This window comes from Myotis yumanensis, unplaced genomic scaffold (assembly GCF_028538775.1).
Source record: "Myotis yumanensis isolate MYYU_CA2020_CCGP unplaced genomic scaffold, mMyoYum1.0.hap1 SCAF_9, whole genome shotgun sequence".
Lineage (NCBI taxonomy): Eukaryota > Metazoa > Chordata > Mammalia > Chiroptera > Vespertilionidae > Myotis > Myotis yumanensis.
In genome coordinates this window covers 65,073,669-65,100,402 of record NW_027223760.1, presented here as the reverse complement: position 1 = coordinate 65,100,402, position 26,734 = coordinate 65,073,669, and the positions used below count along the sequence as shown (strand labels likewise).

The 26,734-nt window shown below is 39.4% G+C and overlaps 1 protein-coding gene and 1 non-coding gene across 2 annotated transcripts in view; one reads left to right on the top strand and one right to left on the bottom strand.

Moving 5' to 3' along the window:
• LOC139016446 (cyclic AMP-responsive element-binding protein 5) overlaps positions 1-26,734 on the bottom strand; it is a 132,000-nt gene that overhangs the window by 46,182 nt on the left and 59,084 nt on the right. The gene's annotated exons all lie outside the window — the stretch shown is intronic.
• Positions 9,974-10,080, top strand: LOC139017165 (U6 spliceosomal RNA). The gene has a single exon (XR_011472817.1). It is a non-coding gene; the product is annotated as a U6 spliceosomal RNA (small nuclear RNA).

Here is a 26,734-nt window from a genome sequence, read left to right as displayed (position 1 = left end):
GTCTTTGGAGCGTTCACTTCCGTGAAAGAATCTACTTAGGGAAAACGGTGCAGCTGCTTTAGAAAACAGTTTGGCAGTTCTTCAAAACTTAAACAGAGTTACCACATAACCCAGCGATTCTACTCATAGGTGTATACCCAAGAGAAATGAAAACATGCATACACACAAAAACTTGTACGTGAAGGTTCAAAGCAACATTATTCACAATAGCCAAGAAGTGAAACAAGCCACATGTCCATCAGCTGAGGAATGGAAGAATAAAATGTGGTATAGTCATAGGATGGAATATTACTCGACAATAAAAAGAAATGAAGTGCTGATGCATGATATATAGTGGATGAACCTTAAGAACATTATGCAAGTGAAAGAACCATCTCAAAAGCCAGATACTGAAGGATTCCACTGGTATGAAATATTCCAAACAAGCAAATCTATAGAAACAGAAAGTGGCTTAGTGGTTGCCAGGGACTGAAGGGGGAAGGAGGGATGCTGAGGGATTTCTTGTGGGGTGAAAAAAATGTCCTGAAGTTACAGCACTAATGGTTGCACAATTCTGTAACACACTAAAACCACTAAACAGTACATTTTCAAAGGCAAATTTTATGGTATATGAATTCTATCTCAGTTTAAAAAATTGTTTTCAATTCTGCTATCAGCTTTCTTGTTCTGAGGTGCAGTTCCTCCAAATGAAAAGCAGGTTCATATTATTTTTAAAATTTTTCCAAGAAGTTTCAACTTCTGGACTAAAAAATTCAGAGTTCTAGGAAACACAGAGATTAAAGAGAAACGTTCTGGTCGTCTCTAGTAAATGTGAGTGGTTTTTATGACAGTGCTGCTGAACTTCTCAGCTAGGAGAACCAGAAGACGGAACCTTGATGTTGTGTCAAGGGACAGTGACATAATGGCAGTGTCCTCATTTGTATAAAAATGACAATACTTGCTGTAGCTCTTGTAGCAATTCAATTCAAAAGAGCAAACCTGTATTGTGACCTCTGCCCAAGAAACCTTCAATCTCATAGAGGGTGAAAAATATATAGGCAAATGATCTTAAGACAATAGTAATGTCAGGATAATGCTTTTAAAATTTTATGGACTCAGATGAAAATACATTAAGTGTGCAAAATAAATAAACTTCAATGATGGAACACATATAGCAGTGGAAAGAAATGAACTACGAGAATCAACATGATAAATCTGATAAGCATAAAGGTGAGTGCCCCAAATAATCAGGTTTTAGAATATATACAGCACAATAACATTTAGATAAAGCTTATAATACACTAAATTACTATATATTAAAATTAGATGTCCCTTAATATTATATACCCATTAAAATTTACATATTATATATTTATCTGCATTTACATAGGTAGAGATAAATATATATATAAGATATATTATTATATGAGGATATCCATGGGAAAATAAATGCCAAAATCAGATAGCGGTTCTTCTAGTTTTCAGGGGCTTCTGAACTAGAGCTGGTAGGCAAATTGGTGATTATTGTATTATTTTTATACAGTTTTATATATCTTTAGCACTGTGTGATAATTTTCAAAATTGGATTAGAGAAAAATTCCTAGGTCAACATCTGTTGGGCGAGGCTAGGGGATGAGGGAAGACTTCCAGGAGGAGGTGCCGGAGCTGGGTCTAAAAGGATGCATGATGTAGACAGGCAGAGAGGAAGGGGAAGGCATCGTGGGTGAAGGGGATAGTGAAGGCGAACAAACAGTAACAAGGGTTTAGCATTAGGGACCACAAGGTTTCTTTAAGCCAGACAAACATTTCAGCTTCTTATAGATTTCTGAACCGCAGACCACAAAGGACAAGGAGATTTTTAGCAATCATGGTGCCAAAAGCCGGATATGTTAAAAACAAAACCCAGCCAGAATCCCAGACTGCGTTTGGAGAGTTGCAAACTTATTCTTTCTTTTTCATAGTGAGAACAAATTGGGATCCCCGGACTATACCACTTGGGAGATGGTGGGCGAATAACTTTATCCACAAGTATTAAGTTGTTGCCTGAGGACAGCTGAGTAAACAGTTTGCTAAAGTCTGTTTGAGGACTGCCAGCTAGTTACACCCATAATTTCATCTCTATTAACAAAAACAACTCATACTGTCGCAGTGCCCGGCTTTGGCTGCCCCGTGCCTTGCAGCGTTTGAATTATGGAGTGTCACTTGAGGAACATTCTATAGCAGGGAGGGCTGTGTTTTGATGTGCTTTCATTACCCACCCTCACTCTGCTGATTTATGGCATACCACGCAGAGACCTAAATCAAAACTAGAAAATACGTGTGAAATAATGCAAAACAGAGTCGCAGCATTGGCAATTCCGTAATTACACCTGAAGGGAAAATAATTATGTAATGCCGTATGGCAAGCGTAGGACTTAGCATCACGAATGTCCATACTGTAAATGTAGGATTCTGGGAAGAACATGAGGGGTCTTTGAAGAGAAGCCGAGGGAAAGTTTGCCTTTCAGAAGGGCCCAGAGACAACTCTGAATATTTGGCCTCTAATAATACTGTTTATAGTCTGGGAAATGAAGGCTGAGTAGAGAAGTGACATGGCCCTGACAAATGAATGCCAAACATGGGACAAAACTCAAGTTATTTATTGTTTCAGCTTAGTCTCGACTACTACTTCAGCAGCCCTTGGTTTGACCATCAGTTAAAATTCTGAAAGTGTGAAAGCAACTTATTGATAAAAAACAGAAAATTCTCCAAGTCTTGACAGCAACTATGAAATGGAAACTAAGTCAACATTTAAAAAACAACAACAAGAACCCTCATAGTTAAAAAAAGAAAAGATGAAAGAATTCCTCAATAGTCAAGAATTTGAAACTCTCCCCTACAAGTCTATCAGTTAATGAACAACCTTTAAGTAGAGGGAAACATGAGATAAATGGCCTGGGCAATATTCCAGCTTAAATCTTCGTGTTGGAAAACACTCTCCATCCACCTCTACATTGTAAAGCATGGCATGGGAACTGAAATGAAAGATGCTAGGAAGCAATTAGGGGACTAAGGCTCTTGTAGGCCGACTTCCTTCATTAAAAATTAGCTCTGAGTTTAAGTGCTCCCTAAGTCCCTCAAGTCGCTCACCTGGGTGGAGTCATACTAGATGAAATGATTTGAGCTCAGAGGTATCAATTTATATAACTCTAAATAGAAAAATTGGGGAAAGATATAGGCTTCTTTAAGAAACAGATTGGCAAACGACAGCCCTTAGGCCAAATCTGGCCAGCTGTCTGACTTTGTAAATTAAGTTTTATTGGAACACAACCGTGCCCATTCATTTATGTATTGTCTATGACAGCTTTTTGGGTGGTTACAGACACCATATAGCCCACAAAGTCAAAATATTGATTATCGGGCGTTTTTTTTTGGAAACAGTTTGCCCACATCTACTTTAGTTTACCAGTTACGTGGAATAGCTTCAGTTTTTTAAAAACTTTTTAGAGTAGTAATTGATAAGAATAGCTATCTAACTCGGCACAAACTTTCGGTATTTATGCTTAAACTTTAGAATGAAAACTTACTTCGCTACATTCTTTTTGGTTATTTTACTTTCCTAATTAAGGGTAAATATATATTATATAGTCAATTAGGCTATGACATTTGAAAATAGAGTATTTTTTTTTCTGAATGAAAGAATGACAGTGGGGGTAAGTGGAGTTCAACACAAAGTCTTAAGATTCCTTTTGGAAATCAATCTGCTTAAGAAAGCATAAGATATTAAAAGAAGATGCAGAATGTAGGCTTAAAGGAATGTGGGCTTGAAAATAATAGTAAAAAAATTCCAAAGCTCTTTAAAACATTGCCTTTTAATAACTAATTTAAACCTTACAATAACCCAGTGAACTTTTTAATCTCATGGCACACATAAACTAAAATTCTGCAGCACACAAATAAATATATATATATTCCTTTTTTTTGCAGATCTGACCAAAAAATAGGTATAATTTTGATTCATTCACACTGGACAGCTATTACTGTGTTGGCTGTTGTCACTGTTTTATTTGACAATCTAAGGGAAAAGAAGTCAGTGCCCCTGACTAAATAGTCAGGTACTGCATGTTTAAAAAATGTGTGCAACACATCAGTGTGCTGCAGCACACCTGTTGAAATTTGCTGCAATGATCCATACATTAGATATTACATGGTCCATTTTATAAGGATGGAATTTAGATCAATGAAATTAAGAAAGCTACCTAAGATCCCTTACTAGCAAAATAATAGACCAGAGCCAATCACAAGGGTCACCTTTAAACCCAAATGCTTCCCATACTGCATTGTGCCCAGGAATGACTCATAGAAGGAGGACTTGCTTAGGAAAGCCAGCCTCCCTTATCTTAAACTTGGACAAGTCTTTTAGTCTCCCCAGCTATCAGTTAACTTACAAAATTAAATGAATAATAGCATTCTACAAAGGCTTTACTGTCGTGCTCTATGAGACCTATCATTGAGAATTTTACTGTTTTTAGTTAGAAAGTGTCTTTAAGAGAGATTTACCTGTCTTTCTTAATTCATAGAAGTTCTTGCTCCTTTCTTTTTAAGAGTTTGGTGGGATGGACCAGTAGTTTCATGTGTGGGGTGCTGCCCCTGAGGAGGATTTGGGGCTCAGTGATCCTGAACTCACAGCCCCTGCTGGTGGGCTGGCTTCACACTCCCCTGGCCCCTCATATGGGCATTCTATTCCCCATTCAGTTTTGACCCAGCTTCCAACTTAAGCATTTTCTAGACCTGAGTCCACAGATCCTAGTGTCTAGCTGTCTGAAGTGGAGTGAGTGTCTCTAAAGAGAGATTCTGCCAAATTCAGGAAACTCCACCGCGTCTGCTTTCTGAGGAAGTAGATTTTATAAGTGAAACTATCCCATGTCTCTGAAAGTCTAGGCTGTGCAGCCAAGGTAGGTGGTTGCCCAAGAAAGTGGGCGAGTTTCAAAACGAAAACTGTTCTTTGCTGTCTAGTTTTTACCAGGTCAGGAAGAAAAAAGTGACTTGCCCTCATGAGAAATTTATTGCCAGGGAAACACGGAGACCCACATGCCAGCCATGCTGAGGAAGGCTGGGATGTTCTCCGGCTCCATGAAGCACAGTCACTCAACCTTTTATTACATGACCAAAGAAGAAAGTTAGAAGGAAGAAAAACGTCTTCTCCTGGGAGATTGAACCCCACCCTCCCACTCACCCACCCACCCATGGGGAACTGTAAATCAGATATTACCGGCATGGCAAATTGGCAGCCAATGCTTTCAACATTACCAAGTGCCAGGTCTGGGACTCGACACAGATCCTTTTTTGTTTCAGGTACTTGCCATTAAAAATATACTTGGAAGTTTATGGAAGGGTTAGCGCTACAAATGAAATACCCAAACAAAGAGACCGGGATATGAGAGGGGCTGTCTTTCTTCTAACATATGCTAGGAGCCCGATAGAAATCATTTCATGCATTTACACAAGTCTCTGCGGTGGGTGTTATTATCTTTCTATTAAAGAGGAAAAGGGGTCCTAATAAGAGGGAGAACTTGCAGAGGCTCCTTTGTGAGGAGAACCCCTATTCTAAGATGGTTCCCTTGATAAGGCAACATTCACTGGCTGAATATTTCCCTTGAAAAATCTTGAGGGTTGTGAACATGAAATTTCAAGCCTGTATTCTTCCCCTAAAGGAAGGGCCACTTTCTCTTTTTGCTTGCAGAACCACTAGGGTCTTAGAGATCAGTTCATCCAAACGCCCTCACAGAGCAAAGACGAAAATTCAGGCGGAGAAAAGTAGGGTGATTTATTCAAAGAGAGAAACTAATTCATAACAAAGTTCTTTTCAGCTCTACTGCAATTTCATGTTTTATTTTTACTTATATTTTGTTTTTGACTTTAAATAACTTTACTTTTCAATTACAGTTGACATACAATATTACATTAGCTTTATATGTACAACCCAGTGAGTTGGCATTATATAACGTACTAATTGATCATCCTGATAAATCTCCTACCCTTCTTTTTATATATATATATTTTTTATTGATTTCAGGGAGGAAGGAAGAGGGAGAGAGATATAGAAACATCAATGATGAGAGAGAATCACTGATTGGCCGCCTCTTGCACACCCCCTATTGGGGATCGAGCCCGAAACCAGGGCATGTGCCCTAGACTGGACTCAAACCCTGGACTCTTCAGTCCACAGGTCGACGCTCTAACCACTGAGCCAAACCAGTTGGGACTCTCCTACCCTTCTGACATAGTTATTACAATATTACCTAGCAAAGCTATCACTTAGAATCAAAGGACATATAAAGAGTTTCCCAGACAAGGAAAAGCTAAAGGAGTTCATCATCACCAAATCATTATTACATGAAATGTTAAAGGGTCTTCTTTAAAAAGAAGAAAAGAATAGAGAAAAAAATGAACAATAAAATGGTAATAGATACCTATCAACAATAATTTAAAAACAAAATAAACAAACAAGTAGGACAGAAACAGACTCATAGATACAGAAAACATTTTGATGGTTGCTAGATGGGAGAGGCTTAGGGATATGGGTGAATAGGTGAAGAGATTAAGAAGTACAAATTGGGAGTTACAGAATAGTCATGGGGATGTAAAGTAAGCATGATGATTTTGTTTCTAACGTAACAGGAAACATCGCAGTTAATTGGAGAAAGAAAAAAAGTAGTGCTGATGTTGCAACTCAAAGTTTAAAGCCTGCCTACATTTGTCTATTGGCAAAAAAATCATCAGTAGATTATCAACTATAGTATCATTGATGTGTCTTCACCATAATTAGGTTTTTGCTCCTTTTTCTTAGTAATTTTTCTGGTTATGGAAACCAAATTAGTAGTAGGCTTATGAATGGGGAAAAAAGGATCATAATAAAAGACCTAAAATATATAACAAAGTATCTCATACAGAATTTCTTGTACTTTATTCAGGAAGGCTGGCTAATGAAGATGTTTTTGGGCAGGACTGCATAAGGAGGTGTAAATGCCCTGGTTTTTGTTGTTTCTCTTTCCACACTTGAAACTTTGGTGATGGGATTAAGCTTACAGGTGGAAGCAGATGCTCCAGTATACCAGGCAAAGGATTCCCACGGACACCCAAGAAGGCTTAGCCTGGGCTTGTGCCTGGAAGTGGCCACAGTTCTGTTTCTTAGGCAAGACAACCAACCAAGTTGCAGCTGAAGCCTTATTGTGTTTCCCCCTCTCCCCTTCTCTTCACCAACTCCCCTTCCTCACAGCTCACTGTTTCATAACTCTCACTCCTACACAAAATTTTCCATCTGAGGCAAGAATAAGGCTAATGGGAGAAGTTGCTGTGGAGGCTCTTCTTCGGTCTGAGGTCAGGTTCCATATCTGTCACTATGCACAGTTATACACAACGATGGCCCTACTGTCAATACTGGCTTAATATCACTACTGGCAATAATCCCCCTCTTTTTTTGGTAATGAAAATGCTTGATTTTAAAGCTGGAAGGCTGTTCCAATGATCCTATTCATCCCAATTTCCAGCTTCCTGGTTTGTCCTATTGAACCAAATAATGGATCTCTTCATTCTGAGTATGGTCATACTCCAATTGTTCCCCTTGGGTCCAAGAAATTACATTACAGTTGGGTAACCAAGGAACCTTCCCCCTGTCCTCCTGAATAAGGAGTTAACTTCAAAATCGAATTGCATGCACTCGAGTGTATAATTAATTACTTCTACTTCATAGCTGCAACAGGACATGTGTATTGAGGATCCAGGACATGTCCTTTATATACACAGGAGGTTCATACGCCAACATCGTACACACAGAATGAGGTTAGAGCTGCAGGACTGGTCAAAACAGGACTAATTTATCTGACTAAGTTTCAGTAAAAAAAAAGGAAAAAGAAAAGAAATGTCTTTTTTTTTTACTACATCCCTAACTTTCTGCATGTTAATCCTTCATCATTGAGACCAAAGATACATGTGTTGTTTGTTAGAGTACCAGAGGACTGAATTTACAACCAAGCATTTATGGGTAGAGGTCAATGCTTACTCATTTATAGGACAGGGTCTTCTGAATGGTCTGGAAGGATAAGAGAGCTCTTGCTTTGCCCAGGGGGCTGCCTGAGAAGGAAAGGGAAGAGACTGAACACTATCCTCAATGAAAGCGCTCAACTCAGATCTTATCAACTGGTTGAAACTCTCTCCTTCTGGGAAGTTGGCCAACGTGGTTAACTCATTTGGGTGGGAGGAATTTCTTTATGTGATGTCATTAATGGTGGAACTAGATTGGAGCTCATAACCAAATTTTAGTGTTTGTAGGATTCTCTAGAGGCTTGTCCAAAAGTGACTGCTTAAAACCTTAACTTAGTCATAGAAGAATTAAAAGTAGAGATTTTATGGAGGAATCCCTCTCCCCTAATCACACACGCAGTATCCTCACAAGATTTCCATTTCACCCTCTGATCCGGAAAAGCTCACTGACTATACAGCACTCCATGTCAACCTGAGGTAAGATCAGTCTTTCTGCAACTCTAACTTCTTTCCCACACTGCAGATTTCCAAATACTGAGGGTAATTGCTACATCTCAGGTTAGGTGTTGTGATTCCTTTACTCCTACTTCATGCAACATGGGTTTTGGCTTCTTTACTCATTCTGGGGACGTAGAAGTCCCTCCAAGAAGGGGGACACTCAAGCATGGGAGGATAAGTGCTTTCAAATGCCACCAGTCACCTTCTTGAAACTTCTCCACCTTTACACTGTCTTCCCTGGAGTCTTTTTCTTCACTAGCCTTTCCGCTTTCCCTTCTGGGGATAGGAAAGAAGAGTGCCTCCCTCCCAGAAGGCACTTCATGCCCCTCAAATCTCTTCTTCCCCACCCCCACTCCTCCACACAATGGATCCAAATCAAATTTAATTCTGCCTTTTTACCAAATAAGTCTACTGTATGCAAAGTCCCAAAATTGTATAAATGATAGTACTATTTTTTTTTATCCTTATGAGGATCTTTTTCAATTAACCTCTCTCAAATATGTTAAGGATATCTGAATAGTTTTTCTAAAGGACATTTATTAAAATTTTAACTTTTTTCTTTTTACAATGAAATAAAACTTCAATATATTTGCAGGCCACCTGAATGGATGCAAAATCCCTTAAGCAGGGATTACATTTTAGATGGATCATAAAAGATTGATCTTTAGGGAGCTGCTTTAAGTTGAAGAGACTTTAGGCACCATGGGCTGCTTCTATCGCCTAGTTGAGCTTTGGAGCAGGGGCTGGAAGGATACAGATGCTTTGCAGCTTCCTAATTTTAAAAGTAACTTTCTTTTGCATGAAAAAGGCCACTGAGCTACAGTTGAGGGTGGGAGAAAGGGTATTTGCCACCCTTTCTCCCCCCACCCAAGAGTTAAAGGTCAGAAACACTCATCAGTCTGAACCACGTCTGTCCAGATTCCCCTGGGAAACTCTGAGCATTTAGGGCCATGCTGGACTGAATGGTTATTTTGCAACAACTCTAATCAGAATTACTGCCAAGTTCAAAATGAACCCAGGTTTGTTAAGATATTTACTAATAGGAAGATTCCTGAAAGAAGAGAGCAAAGCTCAAACAAAGAAAACAATGTTATGAATATAGCAACCACAGAGAGCCTGGCTGACCCATCTCATACTTTCCATTCTCTCTCTCTCTCTCTCTCTCTCTCTCTCTCTCTCTCTCTCTCTCTTTCTCTCTCTCTCTCTCATATGTGTCTCATGCTCTCTGACACGTCAGTGACATTTTGCTTGTAGCTAAGACTGGTTCACATACTCACAATGAAAATAAATAAGAAATTCACACATGGGAGGAGGAAGAATTTAAAAAATGGGCTAAGTTCTTAGGTACATAAATTCTAAATTAAGTCATTTTAATTTTATAAAAATGAAGTCATGAAGTGAAGACAGAACCTAAGGTCCCGAGCGGCTGTCCTTCCAGAATTTTCTCCCAGCACACAGTTTAAAGCCAAGTGTAGTGCTCGCTTCAGCAGCACATATACTAAAATTGGAACGATACAGAGAAGATTAGCATGGCCCCTGCGCAAGGATGACACGCAAATTCGTGAAGCATTCCATATTAAAAAAATAATAATAATAAAATAAAGCCAAGTGTGTATTACTCTTTGTTACAAGAAACACAGGAGCAAAAGAAGCAGAACTAGACATCAGCACAGAAGTAATGTTCAGGCTCTGTGTTTAAACTGGCGCACAAACGACTTGTGTTTCCTTCAAGCTTTATAGAGGTTCAAAGACTGATCATCACCCTGTCCCCTAGAGTTACCTTGGAAATGAAACCTTTCATTGGTGAGGAGCACGGTTGCCCCTCCATTTTCCAGTGCAGACTAGGAGGTGAGGAGACCTGAGAGTCTACAAGGTTTACACCAGCTGGCTGACCTGGAGCCTGACGGAGGGTCTTCCTTACTATGACTTAAGGCTCGGGGACCCAAGAGAGCCCTTCCCTGGTCACCAGCTCAATAAACACAATCTGATGGGCAGTCTTCAGTCTTATGGCTAAAACCTGGGCATCCCTAGTCTTTCTTTCTCAAACGTTAGCTGTACTCTGATTCAACCACTTTTGAGCTTCATGGAGGAAGCTAGACAACACTTAGACAGGGTTTGAGAGGACTGTTTACATTCCTTACTGAGAACCAGGTGGGAAATTTAACAAAAATCCTTTTTCTTCTTTTTGTTAGACTTTATTTCTCATGTATTTAGCCAAATTATTTTGAAGTAGCTTCAAAGAGATGGTTTATAACATAAAGAAATTGAGCATAGTAGCTAAACTAATAAATATCCTTATTGAGTTCTTATTATGCACTAGGCATATGCTAATGAACATAGAAATATTATCTCATTTTATTTTTTAGGACTTCCAGCTTACACTCTGGAACACTGTAGCTCCAAATCTAAGCAACTGGTCCAAAGTATTAAACTCATGTTAGTCTGATTTCAAAACCCCGGCCTTTTTCTGCTGTGCCAACCAAAGAAAACTTCTGTGATTAGAGTCAGTATGGACTTGCAGTTCATTCCCAAAAGGACCTGCACATAGGCACTGGCTTCAGCAATTGGCCACCACTGGGCAGAGAGAAGGCTGGAGTGGGGTGGTAGCCCTATTTGGAAACATGTTCTACCTGTTACCCCATTTATTCTCCTCTGGCACCTTACTGTGTGACCCTCATAAAAACTTCTGAGTTTGAGATCTGGTGCAATTGATGAGAAACAGATTTTCTGCTGGAAAACCAATAGGCAAAGAAGAGAATTCTCTTCTGAAGCCATTCATGTCTTGACCAATATTTTCCTTTCTCGGTATCGCTCCTGCTGACCCTCTTTTTTGGTTGCTTTTGTTTTTGTTTCCCCTTTCAGTCTCCTTTCTTGTCTACTTATGTCATGGCTCCATGGGAGAGATAAATATAGATGTCGACTCAAAGATACGGATAGGGCAAATATGATTTTGTGGCATTTGCTCTACTTGAGAGATGAAAACCAAAGGAAGGAACAACAGCTAAGGATTTAACTGCACACCCACAATCCATTCATGTTGCTTTCAGTGAAAATGCTGGTTAAAAATCCTGAATAAATATTCTCACATTTTAAAGTGCTGGATTTGTACAAGGGTAAAACATCTAGAAAACACACTCGTATGTTATTGTCCTTTAATAAAACAACTCAGATTGTGTTAAAGAAAGTCAGACCAGTTGGGCAATATCAAGATATCCACTAGTGTCTCTGCTCTTTATAGTTTCCATCATGACACAAGTGACTACCATAGATGAAATATCCAAAGGCTAATTCATTAGAAAGTCTGTTTTGGGAGCCTCTCAAATATTTTATGATTCAAAATAATGAAAACACCACTCATGTAAATAAAAGTGAAATAATCAGCTCATCTTTGTCACTATTTTAATGACCAATATTTTTAGATATGTCATGACTATAATAAGCAGAGAATTTGACTATAAACTTCACAGCAGATACATATATAAAAGACTATGTGAAGGCAAAATTGTGCTTGGTCAGGTAAGACACTGAAGTGATGAAAGATGACTTATGTGACATCAACAGGATGTAAGTCACTCTTCTAAATCTCATTATCCTCAGAAATGAATTACTAACAACAGACACAGAAATTACTATCAACACGTACAGCTAGACACTAGCAAAAACAAAAACAAAAACACAAAACACACACACACACACACAAAAAACAAACAATTCCCAGTTACTTCTTAAAAGATGTCAAATAAACCTAAGTTTACAAATTTAATAGTCTATCCATTGAGAAAAACATTTATTTCTCAGGAAGATAGCAACTTTACAAAATCAGTAATATTGGCTAAGAGTTTTAAAAAGTGGAAAAGTATACTCTGAAAATAGAAAACAAATAAATTATAGCTCAGACTTTCTTTTAACCCACCGGAATCAAACGGTCAAAGACCATCCAACAGGAATATTTGCACCAGGCTAATATTTACACATATAAACCCTCTAGTTTTAGTTTTGATCTTTCTCTTAAACATCATGAATTTTACAGCTTGGCAAAGTGTTGTGTTTGCTATCCAAAACCCAACTGGCTAATGGCAGGCGAAAAGTGTCAACTTCTAGGTCCGTTTTCTTCTAAGAGTATCGGGGCCTTCCCTGCATTTCGGCTCTGGCTTGTGTGTAACACTGTGTAATCTGTTGTAATGTTAGCAAGATCTTATTTATAGTTTGGTTGATATTTTAAAAAATAATGAATCACATAAAAAATGTGAGAGAACTTAGAGGTGAATACAGGTCATTCGAAAAATGATTTCTATATCCACTGAGTGGACACTGAAGGAAACTTCTTCAGCGCCATGAATTATATTTCTACCCTACCCTCACCCAGTAAAATAATGATCTCATGCTCTTAAAAACAAGAAAAAATTTGGGAAGCATTTCTAATAAAAATGTCTGTTACCAATCATGAAAGCCCAGAATAAGAGAATGGTTTATAGGGACATTGATAATCTACTGAAAACATATTCAAGGGCCCTTTTACCATTAGGTCTGTGCTGTAAAGCACCCAGGCACAGGGGGAAAGTGGTGCCTGGGAGCAGGACCAGCTCTTCAAGTCCTGAGTGTGGGACGATAATGGAGGGGTGGGGGTAGAGGGTGTTTAACTGCATGGGAAACTTCACAGATTTCCTGACAACATTAGAGCAAAAGCCCAAGATTTTCATATTCCTAATGACTAAAAATTTTTCCCCATCCCAAGCTTCTAAGAAATAGTGGCCTGTCTTGAAAAGCAAATTACAGAGAGAAAAGGGGACTCCCTTTGAAATAGCTCTTATTGTACTCCCACAAAGAGAAAGATCTGTTTTGATAATGCATGCACACCTTAGAACTTGAATACCTGTCAGTAAAGCACCGAGGGTGCCGCGGCCCGCGTAAAGGAGTTTCATGGTTGTGGGAGCAAGCATGTTTGTGTATTAAAGGGCGGAACAGATCATCGGGAAAAGCTCACAGGACCAACAAGAGCATTTCTGATGTGATCACCCTCAAGAAGCCCAGGGGCTGATGAAGACGCACTCGAAGTACAGCCTCTCTGTGTTTCAAGGCTCCCACTTTATTCAAGGCTCCTGACAATCTGTGTCTTCCCGGGCAAACTCTGTGAAGGCAACCAACAAGCCCCACATTCACGGTGAACACTTTTATAAATAAGATCCTCGGGGACTTGGTATTTATGCTAACTAGTGATTACAGCCAAGAATCTCTAACGGATTTATCATGCCTCTCGGCTCTAACACAGAACGAAGCACTAAAGCTGCAGGAGGAAATAAATGAATGAACAAAACTGCACTGTCTCAGTGTCATACTGTCCAGAGGGCATCTGAGAGTCTCAAAAAGAAAAGGAAATGGCCGAGTTTAAGTTTAGGACACATAGCAACTTCACTTAAGGAAAGAAAAGTATACTTAGGATTATTAGGTTTTTATTTTATTATTTTTTTGTTGATTAGGAGGGATGATTCAAGGCACAGAAGGTCCTTAATTGTGGGTGACACAGAAATACAGTTATAAAAACGGTCAAGAAAGTGATACCAAAGCATATTTTGCTTAAAGTTCTGCAGCATTAGTTGTGTTTCTGCAGGAATTTGCAGTTAACGCCACCTATACAATGTCAAGTCCTTGTCCACATCAATCAGAGCAAAAGAAGAGTGAATAAAGGGCCAGAAATTCAAACCACTGAATACAATATGTTGGAGAATTCTTTCAAAATGAGAAGTGATTTAATCTGTGACCTGAACATTTGAGCACATCATTTTGACATCTAAATCTGTAAAATTCTATTCATACAAAATTTGTTTTTGTAAAATAATGATTTTAACTGGTATTTTAGGATTTTCTGTGAAATGTGAAACATTTAAGTTAACAGACCACTCCTCCCTCCTAAACAATCAAAATAATAGTTTATACCAAATGTGGCCACCAAATTTAAAAAAAAAACAACCCAATAAATCTGGATTGCATGACCAGTGCTGCATGGATATTTGGGGGAAAATATAAAGCTTTGATTTAAATGACTTGGCTGGCGGGTTTACCTCTCTCCTCACTACAAACTTTCTTTTTCAAGGTGAGGTAGAAGCTCAGAGCAGTTAAGTTTGAGATTCATGTGTTTCACACTATTTTATTTTTATGTCACAGATTCACTTCTAAAAATTACTTTGTTTCTAAAAACAATCAGAACTATCTTTAAAACAATGATTTAAGTACTTAAGGAATCACCAAAACCTTCACAAGTCTTGGCATATACAATTGGCTTATTTTCCTGAATTACCACTTTTACTCCATACACAAACATTTCCATAAGACAAATCACACACACACACACACACACACACACTCACTCACTCACATGTTTAAAGTGACAATATATAGGGAAAAATATGAACCCTCTCCTAGACGTACAAAATGTTAATTAACTCTAAAACTTTCTCCAGTTTAAAAGCCCTACCCTATCTGCATTTGTGATATTGGTATGGTACCAAGAGAGAGAAATCTTTAATCAAGGTTTGAGTTTAAATTTAATTAGATAAATGTATTGTGTGGAGATTCATACCATGTTCCCTCACTCAGCAGCTAAAGAGGTAACTACTCAAAAAACATTTTGTGAGCCCGGCTGGTATGGTTCAGTTGGTTGAGCATCATCCCGTGCACCAGGAGGTTGCTGGTTCTACTCCCTGTCAGGGCACAAGCCAGGTTTTGGGTTGGATCTATAGGGCATATGCAGGAGGTGGTTGATCAATGGTTCTCTCTCATCAAGGTTTTTCTCTCTCTCTCTCTTCCCCTCCCTACTTCTCTCTGAAATCATTAAAAGCATATTTAAAACAAATATTCTGCAGAGACCCTTCTGAAGAATGGAGATGTGCCCATTGACTCACCATTTGCCTTGAGCAGAGAACCATGAATTTGAGAACAAAAGGGGCCTTAGAGATCTTGCCTGCCTCTCCCAATTTTATAGGTGAGGTAGAAGCTCAGAGCAGTTAAGAAATTGCCGAAGGGCTCACCGCTGCTTCACAGAAAATGTGGAACCACATCTACAGTCTCAACCAAGGTCTTCCATGCTCAGAGGAACATACTTTACTCCTAAGTGAACCACTATATATGAAAATATATCCCTTTCATCTTATTTTTTTTTCTCCTCTTGAACGTGAGAGCAGACATACATTGATGTACTTCAAATTTCTGGATGTTAGAATCCATTTCTTTTGTCTCTCTTTCTAACCCTGTCAGTCTTACACTGTTCCGTGCTGTGTCACAGTTTCCCACGTGACAATATTCACTTTGGTTTAATGTGCGGGAAGCAGGAGGACATGTACATAGAGTCTCTGAGGGTCTTCCTGGGAGGGGAGCACCCTGTATCTGCCACTATAAGCACAAGGAGACTATTTGTTCCTGCCACTTGGAAATATTGGGGAAAATTAATTAGTTAGCATTTGTAAAATGCTTTGAAAATGAAGAGTACTATTATTATACCTAATTAAATGTATCTCATATATTCAGCAACAATTTCATTTGTATTTGTTTCAGTGCCAAGAAAGTAGTGGTGTAGACTCACAGATGCATTCATACGAAAGCTAGTCATATATAGGTTTTACTTCTTTTTTTCTATTTTAAAAACCAATCGATCCTTTTACACTTCTTATCTCTAGCCATGGATCTGCTCCAAATGGGCATATGTTCGTAAGTCAATGTTCTATTTTGGAATGAAATGCTTTTTCATAAATAGTTTGGTTGCACATGGTCAAACAATCTACCGACGAGGTAAATGCTGATTCACAAAGAGACAGCCACAAATGATAATATGTGCCCTACATAAGTAATGGCAAGACTGCCCATCAGATGAACACAAACATGCAGAGGCAGCATTGGTGGAAGCGAAACCTTTGGCAGGTCTGAATCATTCCCTGGATCGTCAAGGTGGTATCATTAGTAGGACCTTGTAAACATCTTTCTGCACCGGTCGGGCTACTGTCTTAACCTGCAGGAATGCCGCAGAAGTGCAGAATAACTTGGCCGGTCTGGTTTGGCTGCCACTCGCGGATGCCAACAGAGTCTCCAGGGAGAGTAGAGAGAGGGGTGTGTGCAAACCCAATCTGAGTTAGAGATCAGCTCTCCTGTAGGTAATGTTGTGTTCTAATAAAGACCTGGAAATACAGACTCAGAGGGTGTAATTAACAGAGTTGGGAAATCAAAAAGCCAGAAAACTGTTGAGAGAGAAATATTTCTATTGTTCAAAACATGTTTTGTGCATTAGGAAAACAAAACCAAATTCTTTCTCTTGGCACCTACCCTGAAACGCACACCAGCTAATGAAAGGGGCATCGGGGTTGACATCATGGCATAACTAGCAGCCTGAGACCTATTTGTATGTGGTTTAGAAGCTAAATTCTAGTTTACTGCTGATGTCATCAGTCAAACTCGCATTAGTGATGCGGATTGGCAAGCTTTCCATTTCTTCCACATAATAAACAACCATGGCATACCACAGACAAACATAAACCTGAGCATGTCATGCGTTCTGCAAAGTGGTGTGGTATCTGCATTCCAAACAGTCCCATTGCCAGAGCTGCAGGCGCAGAGACAAGCGGGAGTGATGACACATGACCCTCCTGGTTCGCATTCTCTGTCCAAAGACAAGCGACCCTCCATCCAGCCTGAGCACCCGTGAGTGGCAATGGTTTTGCAGCAAACTTATTTAGCTGGAAACGCTGGCAGCCAGTGCTCCACTTGGTAAACTCAGCAGGAAATAAAGAAAACTAAGCCCTCATTTAAGGAGCACGACCTGATCTGCATGAATGTGTACATTGTAAAAGTCTAATTGCGCATCTATAATTTCTGTGAGACAGCGCATATCTACTGTAAAAACCACAAAAGCACACTACACATCTGCTCGGGCTATTGAGATTCTGAGACTGCATTCTTCAAATGCATTATTCTAAGAAATCCCATGTAAGAATAAATAACCTAAGTCAGACTTCACATAGCTGGCAAAAGCAAATGTCAAAATTGGGCAAATTTATATTTTATTGCTTCTTCTCTTTATTTTGGAGCAATTTCCTTTCTACTTGGCAAGATACACAGTACCTTAGCCCAAACTCAGTTGCGTTTCCAATACAATCTCTGTGGCATCTATGTTAACAGAAGTGTACTGGGTAGGTATTCCAAAAGCTCAATTAATCTTTATTTATCATCAATCTTGGTTTATTTAAGGAAAAAATGTGTGTGTGCCTGTGCATGTACACTCACACACAAACACACCTATCCATGGTTGGAATAATCTTCAGACGTTTCTACTGAAGTATTTTCTAGGAGAAACAGTTGAGTTAATCACCCCCAGTAGGAATTAGGGGTGCTCAGGACGGAGCCATCTGCTCCTCCACTGGCCTCCTGACAGTGTGTGCTTTTCATTAATGCTCGGTGGAATTACTGACGGCTCACTTTCAATACACTTTTCTGTAAGTCAACCAACAAAACTAATTAGGAGCCGTGAAAGGCTATATTGATAGAGTGAAACTATATAAACCAGTTCTGACAATCCTCCTGGAGGACGCCATATATCATGGACTTTGTGCTCAGCTTTGGGCTCTTTTTGGCTAGAATATAAATAAACTAAAGTAAAATCTCAGGTTTTAAAATGACTTTAAAGAACCACACGTTTCCTGAAAGAACCATTTTCAAATTACATATAAACATGTTTAATCGGTCTTTACTGCTCTAAGTGGCGGGGGAGGAGGGAGGGGAGGATTTCACAGGGGCCTGACTCAGTGGCCTGCAGACTAGTGGCTCGGACCCCAGTGGGGTCCCACATGAGGATACTGGGTTGATCTGTCTCCCTGAATTGACAAGTTAGGTCAGTCACAACTAATTTGACTGGCTTTTCCCTTCTCTTCACATACCAGCCCTCACACTTAGTAGCGACACTCCAACAAGCTGGTAGCTTGAATATGACAGAGTCAACCAAGGGTGACAACCAAAACCATTCAAGCACCACATAAGTTAAAGCAGCATCGCCAAACCAATGGCCACACTATAATTGGCATAAATGCACCTCAGCCCTGATTTCCACAGGCTACAGAAACAGCTCTTATGTGTTTATCCTGAGAGATAGCAAAGGACTCAGATACATGTGGGCACAAATCCTCTCTGACACTTACTAGTTATTAGCCTTCTTAGTCTCAATATCCTCATCTATGAAAGAATGACAGAGACAATGGTGACTGCTACTACTATGACTACTACCACTAACACTATAACACTACACTATACTATCACCACTACAACCACTGCTGCTACTACCACTAATACCACAACACTACACTACACCACCACCTCCACAACTACTGCTGCTACCACTAACACTACCTAACTACACCACCACCACCACTACAACCACAGCTGCTACTACCACTACAACACACTACACCACCACCACCACCACCACCACCACCACTACAACCACTGCTGCTACTACCACTAACACCACAACACGACACTACACCACTACCACTATTACTACAACTACTGTCATTACTGCTGCTATTACTCCTATTACTACAGTACTACAATATTCTACAGTGCTGCCACTACTACTATCATTACTACTGCTGCTGTTGCTATGCTATTACTACTAAAATCCTACTCCTACTAGTATTATCACCAGCACCACTTACTCTCACTACTAAAATTATTACTTTCCCCATACTGCTGCCTATGGTTAGGGTAACATGAACTCCAGCACTGAGACTCCTGGGTTTAATGTCAGTTCTGCTACTTACTAACTATGGGCTTTTGCATAGCTATTAAACATTTCTGTGCCTCAGTTTTATCCTCTATAAAATATGAATTATAATAATAAAGATTGTTATAATGATTCAATGTGCTACTATTTATAAAGTATTTAGAGTAGTGCCTGGCTGAAGGAAAACACTACATAACAATATGCTAAAAAAATTAGCATGGCTAATTGATAACTGGCAGTAATGCAACATGATGGGTACTAACTGTGTTTAACTTGGTACCTGTAAACAACATACTGCAGAATGTCAAAATTCATTTATTAATGGTTGATTATACAATCTGAGAAATCAAAGTGCCTGAACCAATTATCTATAAAACTATGTACTGAATTCTTGTAACCAGCAATTTAAACATGATGTAAGAATACTGTAGTCAATTGATCTCTCTCTCTCTCTCTCTCTCTCTCTCTCTCTCTCTTTCTGACAACTGCCATCAACTTCCAACACATGACTCTGAACATTAGTTAAGGTGCTTGCCAAGTTCAAAGTATATGGTTGTGGCTGATACTAATAACCAATGTGGTGCCTGAGGAGGAACCGTTGCGGAGAACACCACTGGTAGTCATGCTGGCTAGGGAAGTTTTGGGTCTCAACTAAAATTTCTGGAAGAGAATCCTTTCTCAGTGCAAAATAATCAGGTCTCTATTACACTGAAATGCCAGGTCTACTGAGGCACAATCACTTTTACTAACTGATAAAGGGAGTTGCAGGCCCTTCCTGTTAATGTGACTTGCCTTCCACCACACTCCTGTCTTATACGAAGGGTCATGGAGTAACTGACCCTCTGCAAGGCCAGTAAGTGCTCACCACGGGTAGGTACAGCGTTCAAGGTAGGAGGCTTGCATACAGTGGTGCCATATATGCTATAAACTCTGGGCCTCTGCACCTTCCTATGTTCTGTACAAAAAATCTACAGCAATTTGAAGTTCTTTGACAAGACAACGTTTTCGTGTTTTTTATACCCCCAGGGCCTGTCGTGGTGCCCAGTGCATGGTAGGTTTGAACAAATGTTAGCTAAATGGATGAATGACTGAATGGCCTTAAAGATATCTGGAACACTTTAGAAATACACTTTAGTCTCTGACACTGACAGAATTGAGGCTACCTGCATACTAGTTGTGTCTTTGGCTGGCAGCACTCATCTCATTCTTTTCATAGGGAGCAGCTGTCAGGATCTGTGTTCCGCAGGCATTAGCAGAAGTGAGCAGAGTTCATCGTTTAATCATCATGAAACGCTGCCCAAAGTGGGCCTGGAATAGTCCTGATTCAGCCGGGGGTTTTCTTGTTATTAGCTGATATGTGCTTCTTGCACATCACTGCCAGATTTATCTCCCCCAAAATTGATTTCATCGTGTCCCTCCCTACACGTCATCCTTAGTGACTCATTATTGCCTCAAAGATAATGACCATTTCCTCAGAGCCTCCATGGGCTGGCTAGCACCCAAGGTGCCCTGCCAAGAGGACCTCTGTCTCTCACATGGATTGGTCTCGACTCCACAGGACTATTGCCCATTCCTGGGCACAGAGTTGGTCCCTGTCATTTGATTCATCTATTCGAGAGTTTGTATCTTGAGCGGTTGTTATCAACAGGGCATCACCACCTCTCCCTTAATACAGTTTTCCTCAACTGAAGGAGCCAAAGACTATTTCTCCTCCAGTGACCTGTTCATTTCCTGCTTCCTTGACCAGGTCTTCTCGCCAAGTCCCCCAAGCCCAGAAGCACGTTCTCCTCCCCTGGATTTCCATAAAACTTCCTCTTTATTGTGCACGTGGCACATTGGTCATCAACTGTTTTGCAATATTAAACTTCCTGCTCCCCCACTTAGTGGAGCTGTAAACTTCTCCAAGGCATGGATCATATAATCTCCACCCCCAACCCTAAGCTTTCATTATCCCCCAAATGGATTCCTGAAATGCAATCTATAGGACATGCCCATTTTACAGAATCAACCTTACCTATCCCTACAGTTGAGGTTCAGGGAGGGCTGCCTTTTTATGTAATGGGGGTTTATTAGCTCAGACCTCAGGTGAGACAGTTTTCCTGGAGAGCTTTTATTTTTTTTTATTTTTTATTTTTTTAAATTTATTTTATTGATTTTTTACCGAGAGGAAAGGAGAGGGATAGAGAGTTAGAAACATCGATGAGAGAGAAACATCGATTCAGCTGCCTCCTGCACACTCCCCACTGGGGATGTGCCCGAAACCAAGGTACATGCCCTTGACCGGAATCGAACCTGGGACCCTTGAGTCCGCAGGCCGATGCTCTATCCACTGAGCCAAACCGGTTAGGGCTCCTGGAGAGCTTTTAAAAGCTGTTGTCATTATCTGTATCAGGGCATCTAACGAGGCAGATATACGCAAAGGCATGGCATCAGTATCTTTAAAATATCTTCTTATTTAAATTGGATGCTGTTCGATGCCAAGTGGAGAGTAAAGGATCCTTCTCCATTGTGAAGCAGGCGGTAAAAAGCTTGGAGAGCTGATTGGGGAAATAAAAAGGAGTGGTTTTTGTTCAAGTTCTCACAGCTCGAATAAAGATGGTGTTGGCAAGGGGCGGCTCTTGGCAGCTGGCTTCTTCCTCTCAGTTAGTAGGAGCTGTAGGTGACTTAGCTTGGGATGTCAGCCTGCATTGCTTGGGGGGGAGACACCCCAGAGTGGGCTTGCATGACTAGAGCCGAGATCCCACCTGGCTCCTGAGACTGGGCAGCAAGGAAATGGAAGGTCCCTATCTTTCCTTTTGAGCAGGTGACCAAGGTGTATGTTCAAAGGAGCAGAAACTCTACACTATCATGGATCTGGCATGCTCCTCCTTGCACCTCTGGCTCTCTCCTAGAACACTTGAATTATTCATGCTGCCCAGTGCATCACTACACACAGGCAAGTGGTGATGTGGGACAGCCCATGCAAGCATACCCAGGGCCTCTGGTGTGAGAATGGCAGCTCTGTGGCTTTAAGAAAGAGCTGGTGCACTCTGCAGCAGAACAGCCTGTAGATTCAGCTGTGTTCTTACCTCACTTTCCCTTCTGCAGTGACCTCACCCTGCCACAATGCTACCATTCATGCAGATGGAGTGGAACGCTGCACACAAAAGTTTCATTTAGTCACATAAACATGACTATTTAGCCTGCTTGATTAAAAATGAAAGCTAGAGATTTGGTTCTCTGTTATTTGATGGGGCCAAATGAGTATTTTTTTAAAAAATAAGTTCAATTTTAAAGACAAACTTTGGAAAGAATAATAGAAAAAGTATCTCCCCCTGGCTTTTACTTTCTGAAAAACTTTATCCCCTGGTAGGGGTACCCTTCCCTCATCCTACCTTGTATCACAGTCCGGAGATCCCATAGATTTTTCTATTTACTCTTAGGACATCAACCACAGAAAATCTAGACATTGAATTCTTTTCTCGAAATAGAGACCTAATTTTAAACATTTTATTCATTTTATTTACCAAAGAGTTCATTACAACTCTCTCTCTGAATGTGTGTGTGCATATGTATACACATAAATATTTAGGATAAACTCAGAGAGTGTATGCCTTTTTGTTGCTTTGAACATTGTACCTATACTGGGTTGAAAAGAGAAATTGGAAAGAGCTTTCAAAGAATACACCTCCCCAAAGGACACCTGTGGAATTACTGCTAATGTTAATTTCTCAAAAATATCTTTCTCATGTTAATAAAAGAAGCCTTGAGTTGCAAAGCAAATAAATATAAAGAAGAAAATACATACGACTCTACACCTAATAACTTTCTGATGTATTCCTACCAATTGTGTGTGTGTGTGTGTGTGTGTGTGTGAGAGAGAGAGAGAGAGAGAGAGAGAGAGAGAGAGAGAAGAGGGACATATTGTGTAGATAATACTACTTCTATTTTTCCTACACAGTATATTATTGTGATCATCTGAGCATTTTCTCATGACATTATCTGTTGCTGGAAAATATGATTTTAATTGTTGTACAACATTCTACTACTTGCTTATTATTGGGCATTTACATTATTTCCAGTTTCCCAAATTACTTCCCCAATCTATACAATAAAAGGCTAATATGCAAATCAACCGAACAGTGGAACAACCAGTCATTATGACGTGCACTGACCACGAGGGGGCAGAGGTTCAACTCAGGAGCTGTCCCCTGGTGGTCAGTGCGCTCCTACAAGGGGAGTGCTGCTCAGCCAGAAGCTGGGCTCATGGCTGGCCAACTCAGTGGTGGTGGCAGGAGTTTCTCCTGCCTCCATGGCAGCGCTAAGGACCCCTCAAGGGGATGTCCACCTGCTGGCTTAGGCCCGCTCCCCTCCTAAGCCAGCAGGCGGACATCCCCTAAGGGGTCCCAGACTGCGAGAGGGCGCAGGCCTGGTTGAGGGACTCCCCTCCCCCGCAGTACACGAATGTCATGCACTGGGCCTCTAGTTCTTTATAATAGCATGGCAGTGAATATCCTTGAGCATAAATCTCTGCCTAGGTCTGCAATTATTTTCTTAGGCTGATTCTTGGAGGTGGAACCAAAGGATACAGACATCCTCAAGGCTAACACCCCCAAAGGGCTTGGTACAACTTGCCAAATTGTTTTCTTAGCCAATGTACTTTGGAATTAATTATATTATAGAACAGCATCTCTTAAAACATTTTTCACCAAAAAATATATTTTTTCCTAACCTCTTATTTCTGAAAAAAAAAAAAAATACGTTTAGAAAGGAACAAAGAGTGAAAGATAAGTTCTAGTTTCTTCTTTCAATGAGCTGCCAGGTGGGAAAAATTCTTACTTTTCTAACTGTATAGGGGATGAGAATATATTCATGCATTATTTGGGAAGACATATGTGATCCTAAAAGAAGACACTGTAGTAGACATTGCCTTAAAAAGTTGTATAGCTGTCGACATTTATTATAGACAAGTTATATTTTAACTGTACTAGAACTGAGGTTGCTATTTAAAATGAAATCCTGGGACGAATCCTTTGAAAAAAATGAAGGATTCCTTTGTTCATGGAGGAAATCACATCAGTCTTTTATTTCACAAGTTCACATTTATGTGGACAGATTTTTCTTAGAACAGGGTGCACCTTAGTCTCAAATTATTCTCCTAAGATAATTAATTACCAAGAGAAAGATAGTAACTTTACAGTGGAGAAGCCTGACAGATGTGACCTTAACCAAGTCATCAAAGTTAACACCACCCATCACTGGTAATAAGGTTTAGCATAATCTTGTACCCTTGACATGAGACACTGGAATGGGCACAAGGTAACCTCTTGCGTATTCTTCTAAAACATGTCCAACTGCAATAATCATGAGAAAACAGCAGGCGAACACAGATAACTGACACTTAAAAATGTCAAGATCGTGAACAAATTAGAAATTCAAAAGATGTGATGTGACCAAGGTCAGGATAACTAAATGCAATGTGAGATCCCAAGCTGAGTGCTGGAACAGAAACAACACAGTGGGGAAAAAATGGGAAATCTAGATAAAGTCTGCAGTTTAGCTAATACCACTTGACTGATGTTAATTTCCTGGTTTTGAGAATTACTCCGGTTATAGAAGATGTTAACATTAAGAAAAGCTGGGTGAAGGGTGGGTGGGCACTCTGTACTATTTTTCAACTTTTCCGTAAGTCTAAAATTATTTCAAATAAGTTAAAAAATAAAAAATTACAACATTAAAAAAGGACACTTATGTAATACCCTTTGTAATACTTTTAGCAAAAAAAATAAAATAAAAATTAATTAAAAAATTACAACATTAATAATGAAAAAAATGAGATGTACCTATAAGATAATGATATTTCACATAAGGAGGCAAATCCTATCTGGAAGGATCCTTCTAGGTATTTGCAGATCACATGCAACTCCACGCCTAAGTAGAAAATCGCTGTGTATGGAATGATAATCATGGCCATCCCTTCAAACAGTGTCATGGCTGTTTTAGAATGCCAAGAAAGGCATCTTAGCCAATAAATATACAGAGGAGAAGGGACGTCTCTCCTCTCCACCCTCTCCCCACTGGCTCGGGCTCCATCAGCGTGGGCTGCCTAATACGTCCCAGGCTTGTGGGCAACCAAATCGCTTTCTCTGATGGCTAATAAGAGAGGGGAAAATTGCCTTTATAGTTGTGACAACTAGAGAATCTAAACCAAAACCCTTCATTCAGGGTTATTTCATTTAATTCTTGATGAGATGATCAACTATTACATCTCTATCCCTAAAAATTTTCAAAATCTGTATGCAACCAGATAGATAATTGAAAGATTCCATAGGGACAATTAGGCCTCTGTTTAGCCCAGTCTTGAAAACTGATGGAAATCTGAAATTTCATTACCTGATAAATTCATTCCATAAAAATTAGATTTCAACTCATGACACTTCAATTACATATTTAAAATGAGTATTTAACTTGATAATTATTACATGCTAATTAGGTATAACTGTATCATGAAAAATATATCTTCTCTGGGTTTAATTACCATATTGCAGAAACATCAAAATAAGGCTTCACTCATATGCTTTAATCATCTTTTACTAATTAAAATGTAATGAGAATGGGAACGGTAAGCACCTCTAATTCTAATAAGAAAAAATTACATATCTCAGATTAAGGCTCAAAATGTATCCTTTATATTTCTTGTACATCAGATATCTATGGTATCTGTTTAAAATGGTTACCATGCAGACATTCTCATCTTTAAAATGAAATTTGAGTTTTCTTGTCAGAAATTGTAACGTGAAGTAGAAAAGGCCCAGACAACTCCAGACAAGATACTATTTCATGTAAAGCTTAAAGATAAGCAAAATTAAACACTATATTGTTTTTTAAAAACTCATGTATATATAATAACAATTTTATATACATAAAATAAAAATTTTAAACAATTTTTCAATGCTAAGAAATAATTAGTACCAATTTCAGGATAGTGGTGACCACCAGAGTGAAGTATAAAGACGGCATATGGAAGAACACACAGGTAGTTAGAGAAGCCTGGTGATCTACTTCTAGGGCTGGGTGATGGGTTCACAGGTATTTGTTATATCACGGTGCTTTGTAACATACATGTACTATACTACATATATCCCCATTTTAAAAATACTAAGGGAAAAACGTTTATTTCCTCTTGAAATGCTGTCTATTGCTATGACCAACAGTTAGGAAATACACTTGATTATTTGCATAAACTGATTTATTATTAAAAGTTATATTTTGGTTCTAATATTATATCTTGAAAATATATAGTATACTTTTTAATATTGTGCATATTTTAAAAAAATTAGTTGCCAAAAATGATGTCAAATTTCAACTTAGCCAACTTCTTGGCCAATTGGATTCTACTTCTGAGACATGTAAAACTATTTATCTTGCACAAAAATCTGGCAACCGCATTAAACATTTCTTCTACTCATACTGATGTATTAAGTGCCCCTAGCAACC